Raw genomic sequence first — 14343 nt, forward strand, 5'->3', positions numbered from 1 at the left:
TGCACAAAGTCTCCTCTAAGGCTACTTTCACACTAGTCCGTCGGTACAGGCCGTCGCAAACCGTCGGCCCGACTGACAGTATGTTAATATAGCATAACGTGGGCAGCGGATGCAGTTTTACAACGCATCCGCTGCCCATTCTGAGTTCCAGGGAGGAGGGGGCGGAGTTTCGAAAATGGCAGACTCGACGCACAGAAAAAGTTACATGGAACGTTTTTTGTGCCGACGGTCCGCCAAAACACGACGCATCCGTCGCACGACGGATGCGACGTGTGGTAATCCGTCGTAATGCGTCGCTAATGAAAGTCTATGGAGAAAAAATGCATCCTGCGGGCAACTTTGCAGAATGCGTTTTTTCTCCAAAACGACGCATTGAGACGTGCGTCACACGACGCTAATGTGAAAGTAGCCTTAACAGTTGTTGTAGAGATGTGTCTGCTGCTAGAACTCTGTGTGGCATTGACCTGGTCTCTAATCTGAGCTGCTGTTAACCTGCGATTTCTGAGGCTGGTGACTCGGATAAACTTATCCTCAGAAGCAGAGGTGACTCTTGGTCTTCCTTTCCTGGGGCGGTCCTCATGTGAGCAAGTTTCTTTGTAGCGCTTGATGGTTTTTGCCACTGTACTTGGGGACACTTTCAGGCTATGTGCACACGTCAGGATTCGTTGCAGGAATTTCCTGAACAAAACCGGACTTTTTCTGCAGGAAATTCGCATGCGTCTTTTTTGCATTTTTTGTGCGGATTTTTCACTTTTTTTTCTGGAGCTTCCCAATGCATTAAATAGCGGGAAATCTGCGAAAAATCCGCAAAATGAATAAACATGCTGCGTTTTTTACCGCAATGCGTTTTTTCAAGGAAAAAAAAGCAACATGTGCACAAAAATTTCGGATTGCATCCTATTAAGGCTGTGTGCACACGTTCCGGATTTTTCGCTTTTTTCGCTATAAAATGCTATAAAACCGCAAAAAAACACATCCATTAAGCATCCTATTAATAGAATGCAATCCGCAATTTTTGTGCACTTGTTGCGTTTTTTTCCGCAAAAAAACACATCACGGTAAAAAACGCAGCATGTTCATTAATTTTGCGGATTTCCCACTATTGAGGCTCTGTGCACACGTTCCGGATTTTTCGCGTTTTTTCCACTATAAAAATGTGAAAAAAATGCATCCATTAAGCATCCTATTAATTGAATTCGCAATTTTTGTGCATATGATGCGTTTTTTTCCTCGAAAAAAATTCATTGCGGAAAAAAACGCAGCATGTTCATTAATTTTGCTAATATTTTGCAGATTTCCCGCTATATAATGCATTTGGAAGCTCCGGAAAAAAACGCGAAAAATCCGCACAAAAAACGCGCAAAAAATGCATGCGGACTTCCTGCGGAAAAAATCCGGTTTTGTTCAGGAAATTTCTGCAAATAATCCTGACCTTTGCACATAGCCTGAAAGCATTGGGAAGCTCCGGAAAAAAAACAAAAAATCTGCACAAAAAACACAAAAAACGCGCGTTGTTCAGGAAATTTCTGCAAAGAATCCTGACGTGTGCACATAGCCTCAAAGTTTTCCCAGTTTTTCAGACTGACTGACCATCATTTCTTAAAGTAATGATGGCCACTCGTTTTTCTTTACTTAGCTGCTTTTTTCTTGCCATAATACAAATTCTAACAGTCTATTCAGTAGGACTATTAGCTGTGTATCCACCAGACTTCTGCACAACACAACTGATAGTCCCAACCCCAGTTATAAGGCAAGAAATCCCACTTATTAAACCTGACAGGGCACACCTGTGAAGTGAAAACCATTCCCGGTGACTACCTCTTGAAGATCATCAAGAGAATGCCAAGAGTGTGCAAAGGAGTCATCAAAGCAAAAGGTGGCTACTTTGAAGAACCTAGAATATAAGACATATTTTCAGTTGTTTCACACTTTTTTGTTCAGTATATAATTCCACATGTGTTAATTCATAGTTTTGATGCCTTCAGTGTGAATGTACAATCTTCATAGTCATGAAAATACAGAAAAATCTTTAAATGAGAAGGTGTGTCCAAACTTTTGGTCTGTACTGTATGTCTTCATTCTGTCGGTAGAATTTTGTCCACTAACTCCCGGTACAGTCTGATGGTCACTTGCTGACCCGTGGATCCGCTGCAGCTGATTGTCTACATTATATGCGTCTCTAACAGATTGAACAGGTGAGTTTAATCTGAGTGTTAAACTAATTGTATTTCTCGGATAAGACCCTGAATTACACATGTGATATTACATGGGGGAGTGTCTGTATTACACCTGTGATATTACATGGGGGAGTACCTGAATTACACGTGTGATATTACACCGGGGAGTGTCTGTATTACACGTGTGATATTACACGAGTGTGTGGTCCTGTATTACACCTGTGATATTACACAAGTGTGTGGTCCTGTATTACACCTGTGATATTACACGAGTGTGTGGTCCCGTATTACACCTGTGATATTACACGAGTGTGTGGTTCTGTATTACACCAGTGATATTACACGAGTGTGTGGTCCTGTATTACACCTGTGACATTACACAAGTGTGTGGTTCTGTATTACACCTGTGATATTGCACAAGTGTGTGGTTCTGTATTACACCTGTGATATTACACGAGTGTGTGGTTCTGTATTACACCTGTGATATTACACGAGTGTGTGGTTCTGTATTACACCTGTGATATTACACGAGTGTGTGGTTCTGTATTACACCTGTGACATTACACGAGTGTGTGGTTCTGTATTACACCTGTGATATTACACGAGTGTGTGGTCCTGTATTACACCCGTGATATTACACGAGTGTGTGGTTCTGCATTACACCAGTGATATTACACTAGTGTGTGGTTCTGCATTACATCTGTGATATTACACGAGTGTGTGGTTCTGTATTACATCTGTGATATTACACGAGTGTGTGGTTCTGCATTACACCTGTGATATTACACGAGTGTGTGGTTCTGTATTACACCAGTGATATTACACGAGTGTGTGGTTCTGTATTACACCTGTGATATTACACAGGGGAGTGTCTGCATTACACCAGTGATATTACACGAGTGTATGGTTCTGTATTACACCTGTGATATTACACAAGTGTGTGGTTCTGTATTACACCAGTGATATTACACGAGTGTGTGGTCCTGTATTACACCTGTGATATTACACAGGGGAGTGTCTGCATTACACCAGTGATATTACATGAGTGTGTGGTCCTGTATTACACCAGTGATATTACACAAGTGTGTGGTCCTGTATTACACCTGTGATGTTACATGCAGGGGTCTGTATTACACCTGTGATATTACATGAGTTTGTGGTTCTGTATTACACCTGTGATGTTACACGAGTGTGTGGTCCTGTATTACACCTGTGATATTACACGAGTGTGTGGTTCTGTATTACACCAGTGATATTATACGAGTGTATGGTCCTGTATTACACCTGTGATATTACACGAGTGTGTGGTTCTGCATTACACCTGTGATATTACACGAGTGTGTGGTTCTGTATTACACCAGTGATATTACACGAATGTGTGGTTCTTTATTACACCAGTGATATTACACGAGTGTGTGGTTCTGTATTACACCTGTGATATTACACGAGTGTGTGGTTCTGTATTACACCAGTGATATTACACGAGTGTGTGGTTCTGTATTACACCTGTGATATTACACGAGTGTGTGGTTCTGTATTACACCAGTGATATTACACGACTGTGTGGTTCTGTATTACACCTGTGATATTACACGAGTGTGTGGTTCTGTATTACACCAGTGATATTACACGAGTGTGTGGTTCTGTATTACACCTGTGATATTACACGAGAGTGCGGCTCTGTATTACACCTGTGATATTACATGAGTGTGCGGTTCTGTATTACACCTGTGATATTACACGAGTGTGCGGTTCTGTATTACACCTGTGATATTACACGAGTGTGTGGTTCTGTATTACACCTGTGATATTACACGAGTGTGTGGTTCTGTATTACACCTGTGATATTACACGGGGGAGTGTCTGCATTACACCAGTGATATTACACGAGTGTATGGTTCTGTATTACACCTGTGATATTACACGAGTGTGTGGTTCTGTATTACACCTGTGATATTACACGAGTGTGTGGTTCTGTATTACACCTGTGATATTACACGAGTGTGTGGTTCTGCATTACACCTGTGATATTACACGAGTGTGTGGTCCTGTATTACACCTATGATATTACACGAGTGTGTGGTCCTGTATTACACCTGTGATGTTACATGCAGGGGTCTGTATTACACCTGTGATATTACACGAGTGTGTGGTTCTGTATTACACCAGTGATATTACACGAGTGTGTGGTTCTGCATTACACCTGTGATACTACACGAGTGTGTGGTCCTGTATTACACCTGTGATATTACACGCGTGTGTGGTCCTGTATTACACCTGTGATATTACACGAGTGTGTGGTTCTGCATTACACCTGTGATATTACACGAGTGTGTGGTCCTGTATTACTCCTGTGATATTACACGAGTGTGTGGTTCTGCATTACACCTGTGATATTACACGAGTGTGTGGTTCTGTATTACACCTGTGATATTACACGAGTGTGTGGTTCTGTATTACACCAATGATATTACACGAGTGTGGTTCTGCATTACACCTGTGATATTACATGAGTGTGTGGTTCTGCATTACACCTGTGATATTACACGAGTGTGTGGTCCTGTATTACACCTGTGATGATACATGCAGGGGTCTGTATTACACCTGTGATATTACACGAGTGTGTGGTTCTGCATTACACCTGTGATATTACACGAGTGTGTGGTTCTGTATTACACCAGTGATATTACACGAGTGTGTGGTCCTGTATTACACCTGTGATATTACACGCGTGTGTGGTCCTGTATTACACCTGTGATATTACACGAGTGTGTGGTCCTGTATTACACCAGTGATATTACACGAGTGTATGGTTCTGCATTACACCTGTGATATTACATGAGTGTGTGGTCCTGTATTACACCTGTGATATTACACGAGTGTGTGGTTCTGTATTACACCTGTGATATTACACGAGTGTGTGGTCCTGTATTACACCTGTGATATTACAGGAGTATGTGGTCCTGTATTACACCTGTGATATTACACGAGTGTGTGGTTCTGTATTACACCTGTGATATTACACGAGTGTGTGGTTCTGTATTACACCTGTGATATTACACGAGTGTGTGGTTCTGCATTACACCTGTGATATTACACGAGTGTGTGGTCCTGTATTACACCTGTGATATTACACGAGTGTGTTACATAGTTACATAGTTATTGAGGTTGAAGGAAGACTTTAAGTCCATCTAGTTCAACCCATAGCCTAACCTAACATGCCCTAACATGTTGATCCAGAGGAAGGCAAAAAAAACCCATGTGGCAAAGAGTAACTCCACCATGGGGAAAAAAATTCCTTCCCGACTCCACATACGGCAATCAGACTAGTTCCCTGGATCAACGCCTTATCCAGGAATCTAGTGTATATACCCTGTAACATTATACTTTTCCAGAAAGGTATCCAGTCCCCTCTTAAATTTAAGTAATGAATCACTCATTACAACATCATACGGCAGAGAGTTCCATAGTCTCACTGCTCTTACAGTAAAGAATCCGCGTCTGTTATTATGCTTAAACCTTTTTCCTCCAGACGTAGAGGATGCCCCCTTGTCCCTGTCTCAGGTCTATGATTAAAAAGATCATCAGAAAGGTCTTTGTACTGTCCCCTCATATATTTATACATTAAAATAAGATCACCCCTTAGTCTTCGTTTTTCCAAACTAAATAGCCCCAAGTGTAATAACCTATCTTGGTATTGCAGACCCCTCAGTCCTCTAATAACCTTGGTCGCTCTTCTCTGCACCCGCTCCAGTTCAGCTATGTCTTTCTTATACACCGGAGACCAGAACTGTGCACAGTATTCTAAGTGTGGTCGAACTAGTGACTTGTATAGAGGTAAAATTATGTTCTCCTCATGAGCATCTATGCCTCTTTTAATACATCCCATTATTTTATTTGCCTTTGTAGCAGCTGCCTGACACTGACCACTGAATATGAGTTTGTCATCCACCCATACACCCAGGTCTTTTTCATTGACGGTTTTGCCCAGAGTTTTAGAATTAAGCACATAGTTATACATCTTATTACTTCTACCCAAGTGCATGACCTTACATTTATCCCCATTAAAGCTCATTTGCCATTTATCAGCCCAAGCTTCTAGTTTACATAAATCATCCTGTAATATAAAATTGTCCTCCCCTGTATTGATTACCCTACAGAGTTTAGTGTCATCTGCAAATATTGAAATTCTACTCTGAATGCCCCCTACAAGGTCATTAATAAATATGTTAAAAAGAAGAGGGCCCAATACTGACCCCTGTGGTACCCCACTGCTAACCGTGACCCAGTCCGAGTGTGCTCCATTAATAACCACCCTTTGTTTCCTATCCCTGAGCCAGCTCTCAACCCACTTACACATATTTTCCCCTATCCCCATTACTCTCATTTTATGTAACAACCTTTTGTGTGGCACCGTATCAAAAGCTTTGGAAAAGTCCATATACACTACATCCACTGGGCTCCCTTGGTCCAGTCCTGAACTTACCTCTTCATAGAAGCTGATCAAATTAGTCTGACATGAACGGTCCCTAGTAAACCCGTGCTGATACTGGGTCATGAGGTTATTCCTCTTCAGATACTCCAGCATAGCATCCCTTAGAATGCCCTCCAGGATTTTACCCACAGTAGAGGTTAAACTTACTGGCCTATAATTACCGAGTTCAGTTTTTGCCCCTTTTTGAATATTGGCACCACATTTGCTATACGCCAGTCCTGTGGTACAGACCCTGTTATTATGGAGTCTTTAAAGATTAAAAATAATGGTCTATCAATGACTGTACTTAGTTCCTGCAGTACTCGGGGGTGGATCCCATCCGGGCCCGGAGATTTGTCAATTTTAGTGATTTTTAGACGCCGCCGTACTTCCTGCTGGGTTAAGCAGGTGACATTTAATGGGGAATTATTGTTATCACTAGTCATATTGTCTGCCATGGGATTTTCTTTTGTAAATACTGATGAAAAAAAGTCATTTAGCAGATTGGCTTTTTCCTCATCCTCATCCACCATTTCACCCAGACTATTTTTAAGGGGCCAACACTGTCATTTTTTAGTTTCTTACTATTTATATAGTTAAAGAATATTTTGGGATTATTTTTACTCTCTCTGGCAATGAGTCTCTCTGTCTCAATCTTTGCTGCCTTGATTTGCTTTTTACAGAATTTATTTAATTTTCTGTATTTATTTAATGCCTCCTCACTACCTACTTCCTTTAATTCTCTAAATGCTTTCTTTTTGTCCCTTATTGCGCCCCTTACAGCTCTATTTAGCCATATTGGTTTCCTCCTATTTCTAGTATGTTTATTCCCATACGGTATATACTGTGCACAGGTCCTATCCAGGATGCTAATAAACGTCTCCCATTTTCTTTGTGTATTTTTGTGTCTCAGGATATCGTCCCAGTTAATTGCACCAAGATCCTCTCTCATCCGTTGGAAATTTGCCCTCCTGAAGTTTAGTGTCCTTGTCACCCCTCTACTACCCATCTTATTAAAGGTTACATGAAAACTTATTATTTTGTGATCACTATTCCCCAAGTGACCCCCAACCCTTATATTTGATATGCGGTCTGGCCTGTTGGTTAATATTCGGCCTAGCAGTGCCCCCTTCCTTGTTGGGTCCTGAACCAGTTGTCAGAGGTAATGGTCTCTCATAGTTGTCAGACCCCGATCACCTTTGCTGGAACTGCAGGTTTCTGTTCCCCAATCTATTTCAGGGTAGTTGAAGTCCCCCATAATAATGACTTCTCCTTGAGTCACAGATTCATCTATTTGCTTTACGAGGATATTCTCCATTGCTTCCATTATTTTTGGAGATTTATAACAAACCCCTATCAGTAATTTATTATTTTTTCCCCCTCCCCTTATCTCCACCCACAGGGACTCTACATTTTCATTAGATTCACCTATATTATCACGCAGGATGGGTTTTAAGGAAGATTTTACATACAGACACACCCCACCCCCTCGCTTATCTGTACGGTCATTTCTGAACAGGCTATAGCCCTGCAAGTTACCAGCCCAGTCATGGCTCTCATCCAGCCACGTCTCCGATATCCCCACCATGTCATAATTATGCTCCAACAACATTAGTTCTAATTCATCCATTTTGTTGGCGAGGCTTCTGGCATTAGTATACATGCACTTGATGTTCCTCTCTGTACCTCTATTCTTTCTTAAATTACTAACTGTTCTACCCCACCCCCCATGCCACCGCCACCCCCAACTTCCTTATTTGTGCCCAGGTCTCTATCTGCACTATCTTCCCCTCCTATAAAATGAATACCCTCCCCCCCAATCCCTAGTTTAAACACTCCTCCAACCTTCTAACCATTTTCTCCCCCAGCACAGCTGCACCTTCCCCATTGAGGTGCAGCCCGTCCCTAGCGTAGAGCCTGTAGTCCACTGAGAAGTCGGCCCAGTTCTGCAGGAACCCAAACCCCTCCTTCCTACACCAATTCTTGAGCCACTTATTAACCTCCCTAATCTCCCGTTGCCTCTCTGGCGTGGCATGTGGTACAGGCAGTATTTCGGAAAATACCACGTTGGAGGTCCTTGCTTTCAGCTTGCAGCCTAATTCCTTGAAATCATCTTTAAGGACCTTCCACCTACCTCTAACTTTGTCATTTGTGCCAATGTGCACCATGACCGCTGGGTCCTCACCAGCCCCTCCCAGTAATCTGTCCACCCGATCAGCGATGTGTCGGACTCGAGCGCCAGGTAGGCAGCACACCGTCCGACGATCCCTGTCTTTGTGACAGATTGCCCTATCTGTTCCCCTAATAATTGAGTCCCCCACTACCAGCACCTGTCTGGCCTGCCCTGCTCTCCTATTTCCCTCCTTACTGGAGCAGTCACTCCTCCGGCTTTCAGAGGACATGCCTGGCTGCAGCAGTGCTACCCCTGTACTGGCACCCCCCTCATCTGCCAACTTAGCAAACTTATTGGGGTGTGCCAGATCAGGACTAGCCTCCCTGGCACTCTTCCCTCTACCCCGCCTTCTATCTGTCACCCAGCTAACTGCCACACTGTCCTGCAGCTCCATCCTACCATCCCCCTCCTCATCTATCCCATTGAGCGTCTGCTCTGTGAGCAGAAGACTCCTCTCCATATTGTCTATGGATCTCAGTGTTGCCAGCTGCACATTTAGATCCAGAATCTGGGCTTCCAAATGCACAATGTGCTCACATCTCGCACAGCAGTATGCACCCTCGACCGGCTGGTCAAGGACTGCATACATGTGGCAAGATGTGCACTGGATGGCATTAACAATTGTGGAGCACATTTCCTAATGGGGATTGCACCACACAGAAACTTTAATTAAAAATAAATACAAAGTATTAATTATAAAAAAAAAAAAAAAAAAAAGCAGAAGCAATTCCTCCCTTGGAAACTCCCTGATTCCAAAGTCACTGAATCACAAGTCACACACTTACCGCCGTTCACACTTACGCTCAGGTCACACTCAGCTCGCTCACACTCGCTGTGCTGAAGATTTATAGATTTTTTTTTTTTCTCTCTATCTCCCCTCAACAGCAATCCACCTTGCTGTTCAGATGCACTTCCAAAAAAGGTTCTGTATTGGTGTGGTTCTGCATTACACCTGTGATATTACATGTGTGGTCCTGTATTACACCTGTGATATTACATGTGTGGTCCTGTATTACACCAGTGATATTACACGAGTGTGTGGTCCTGTATTACACCTGTGATATTACACGAGTGTGTGGTCCTGTATTACACCTGTGATATTACACGAGTGTGTGGTTCTGCATTACACCTGTGATATTACATGAGTGTGTGGTCCTGTATTACACCTGTGATATTACATGAGTGTGTGGTCCTGTATTACACCTGTGATATTACAGGAGTGTGTGGTCCTGCATTACACCTGTGATATTACACGAGTGTGTGGTCCTGTATTACACCTGTGATATTACATGAGTGTGTGGTCCTGTATTACACCTGTGATATTACAGGAGTGTGTGGTCCTGCATTACACCTGTGATATTACACGAGTGTGTGGTTCTGCATTACACCTGTGATATTACACGAGTGTGTGGTCCTGCATTACACCTGTGATATTACACGAGTGTGTGGTCCTGTATTACACCTGTGATATTACATGAGTGTGTGGTCCTGTATTACACCTGTGATATTACAGGAGTGTGTGGTCCTGCATTACACCTGTGATATTACACGAGTGTGTGGTTCTGTATTACACCTGTGATATTACACGAGTGTGTGGTCCTGTATTACACCTGTGATATTACACGAGTGTGTGGTCCTGTATTACACCTGTGATATTACACGAGTGTGTGGTCCTGTATTACACCTGTGATATTACAGGAGTGTGTGGTCCTGCATTACACCTGTGATATTACAGGAGTGTGTGGTCCTGCATTACACCTGTGATATTACACGAGTGTGTGGTTCTGTATTACACCTGTGATATTACACGAGTGTGTGGTTCTGTATTACACCTGTGATATTACACGAGTGTGTGGTTCTGTATTACACCTGTGATATTACACGAGTGTGTGGTCCTGTATTACATCTGTGATATTACAGGAGTGTGTGGTCCTGTATTACATCTGTGATATTACACGAGTGTGTGGTCCTGTATTACATCTGTGATATTACACGAGTGTGTGGTCCTGTATTACATCTGTGATATTACATGAGTGTGTGGTCCCGTATTACACCAGTGATATTACACGAGTGTGTGGTCCTGTATTACACCTGTGATATCACACGAGTGTGTGGTCCTGTATTACATCTGTGATATCACACGAGTGTGTGGTCCTGTATTACACCTGTGATATCACACGAGTGTGTGGTCCTGTATTACATCTGTGATATCACACGAGTGTGTGGTCCTGTATTACACCTGTGATATTACACGAGTGTGTGGTCCTGTATTACACCTGTGATATCACACGAGTGTGTGGTCCTGTATTACACCTGTGATATTACACGAGTGTGTGGTCCTGTATTACATCTGTGATATTACAGGAGTGTGTGGTCCTGTATTACACCTGTGATATTACACGAGTGTGTGGTTCTGTATTACACCTGTGATATTACACGTGTGTGTGGTCCTGTATTACACCTGTGATATTACACGTGTGTGTGGTCCTGTATTACACCTGTGATATTACACGAGTGTGTGGTCCTGTATTACACCTGTGATATTACACGTGTGTGTGGTCCTGTATTACACCTGTGATATTACACGTGTGTGTGGTCCTGTATTACACCTGTGATATTACACGAGTGTGTGGTCCTGTATTACACCTGTGATATTACACGTGTGTGTGGTCCTGTATTACACCTGTGATATTACACGTGTGTGTGGTCCTGTATTACACCTGTGATATTACACGAGTGTGTGGTCCTGTATTACATCTGTGATATCACACGAGTGTGTGGTCCTGTATTACACCTGTGATATTACACGAGTGTGTGGTCCTGTATTACATCTGTGATATCACACGAGTGTGTGGTCCTGTATTACATCTGTGATATCACACGAGTGTGTGGTCCTGTATTACACCTGTGATATCACACGAGTGTGTGGTCCTGTATTACACCTGTGATATTACACGAGTGTGTGGTCCTGTATTACATCTGTGATATTACAGGAGTGTGTGGTCCTGTATTACACCTGTGATATTACACGTGTGTGTGGTCCTGTATTACACCTGTGATATTACACGTGTGTGTGGTCCTGTATTACACCTGTGATATTACACGTGTGTGTGGTCCTGTATTACACCTGTGATATTACACGAGTGTGTGGTCCTGTATTACACCTGTGATATTACACGAGTGTGTGGTTCTGTATTACACCTGTGATATTACACGTGTGTGTGGTCCTGTATTACACCTGTGATATTACACGTGTGTGTGGTCCTGTATTACACCTGTGATATTACACGAGTGTGTGGTCCTGTATTACATCTGTGATATCACACGAGTGTGTGGTCCTGTATTACACCTGTGATATTACACGAGTGTGTGGTCCTGTATTACACCTGTGATATTACACGAGTGTGTGGTCCTGTATTACATCTGTGATATCACACGAGTGTGTGGTCCTGTATTACACCTGTGATATTACACGAGTGTGTGGTCCTGTATTACACCTGTGATATTACACGAGTGTGTGGTCCTGTATTACACCTGTGATATTACACGAGTGTGTGGTCCTGTATTACACCTGTGATATTACACGTGTGTGTGGTCCTGTATTACACCTGTGATATTACACGTGTGTGTGGTCCTGTATTACACCTGTGATATTACACGAGTGTGTGGTCCTGTATTACACCTGTGATATTACACGTGTGTGTGGTCCTGTATTACACCTGTGATATTACACGAGTGTGTGGTCCTGTATTACATCTGTGATATCACACGAGTGTGTGGTCCTGTATTACACCTGTGATATTACACGAGTGTGTGGTCCTGTATTACACCTGTGATATTACACGAGTGTGTGGTCCTGTATTACATCTGTGATATCACACGAGTGTGTGGTCCTGTATTACATCTGTGATATTACACGAGTGTGTGGTCCTGTATTACATCTGTGATATTACATGAGTGTGTGGTCCCGTATTACACCAGTGATATTACACGAGTGTGTGGTCCTGTATTACACCTGTGATATCACACGAGTGTGTGGTCCTGTATTACATCTGTGATATCACACGAGTGTGTGGTCCTGTATTACATCTGTGATATTACAGGAGTGTGTGGTCCTGTATTACACCTGTGATATCACACGAGTGTGTGGTCCTGTATTACACCTGTGATATTACACGAGTGTGTGGTCCTGTATTACATCTGTGATATTACAGGAGTGTGTGGTCCTGTATTACACCTGTGATATTACACGAGTGTGTGGTTCTGTATTACACCTGTGATATTACACGTGTGTGTGGTCCTGTATTACACCTGTGATATTACACGTGTGTGTGGTCCTGTATTACACCTGTGATATTACACGAGTGTGTGGTCCTGTATTACACCTGTGATATTACACGAGTGTGTGGTTCTGTATTACACCTGTGATATTACACGTGTGTGTGGTCCTGTATTACACCTGTGATATTACACGTGTGTGTGGTCCTGTATTACACCTGTGATATTACACGAGTGTGTGGTCCTGTATTACACCTGTGATATTACACGTGTGTGTGGTCCTGTATTACACCTGTGATATTACACGAGTGTGTGGTCCTGTATTACATCTGTGATATCACACGAGTGTGTGGTCCTGTATTACACCTGTGATATTACACGAGTGTGTGGTCCTGTATTACACCTGTGATATTACACGAGTGTGTGGTCCTGTATTACATCTGTGATATCACACGAGTGTGTGGTCCTGTATTACACCTGTGATATCACACGAGTGTGTGGTCCTGTATTACACCTGTGATATTACACGAGTGTGTGGTCCTGTATTACATCTGTGATATTACAGGAGTGTGTGGTCCTGTATTACACCTGTGATATTACACGAGTGTGTGGTTCTGTATTACACCTGTGATATTACACGTGTGTGTGGTCCTGTATTACACCTGTGATATTACACGTGTGTGTGGTCCTGTATTACACCTGTGATATTACACGAGTGTGTGGTCCTGTATTACACCTGTGATATTACACGAGTGTGTGGTTCTGTATTACACCTGTGATATTACACGTGTGTGTGGTCCTGTATTACACCTGTGATATTACACGTGTGTGTGGTCCTGTATTACACCTGTGATATTACACGTGTGTGTGGTCCTGTATTACACCTGTGATATTACACGAGTGTGTGGTCCTGTATTACATCTGTGATATCAGACGAGTGTGTGGTCCTGTATTACACCTGTGATATTACACGAGTGTGTGGTCCTGTATTACACCTGTGATATCACACGAGTGTGTGGTCCTGTATTACACCTGTGATATCACACGAGTGTGTGGTCCTGTATTACATCTGTGATATCACACGAGTGTGTGGTCCTGTATTACACCTGTGATATCACACGAGTGTGTGGTCCTGTATTACACCTGTGATATCACACGAGTGTGTGGTCCTGTATTACATCTGTGATATCACACGAGTGTGTGGTCCTGTATTACACCTGTGATATCACACGAGTGTGTGG

This window comes from Ranitomeya variabilis, chromosome 5, assembly GCF_051348905.1.
Source record: "Ranitomeya variabilis isolate aRanVar5 chromosome 5, aRanVar5.hap1, whole genome shotgun sequence".
NCBI classification, from domain to species: Eukaryota; Metazoa; Chordata; class Amphibia; order Anura; family Dendrobatidae; genus Ranitomeya; species Ranitomeya variabilis.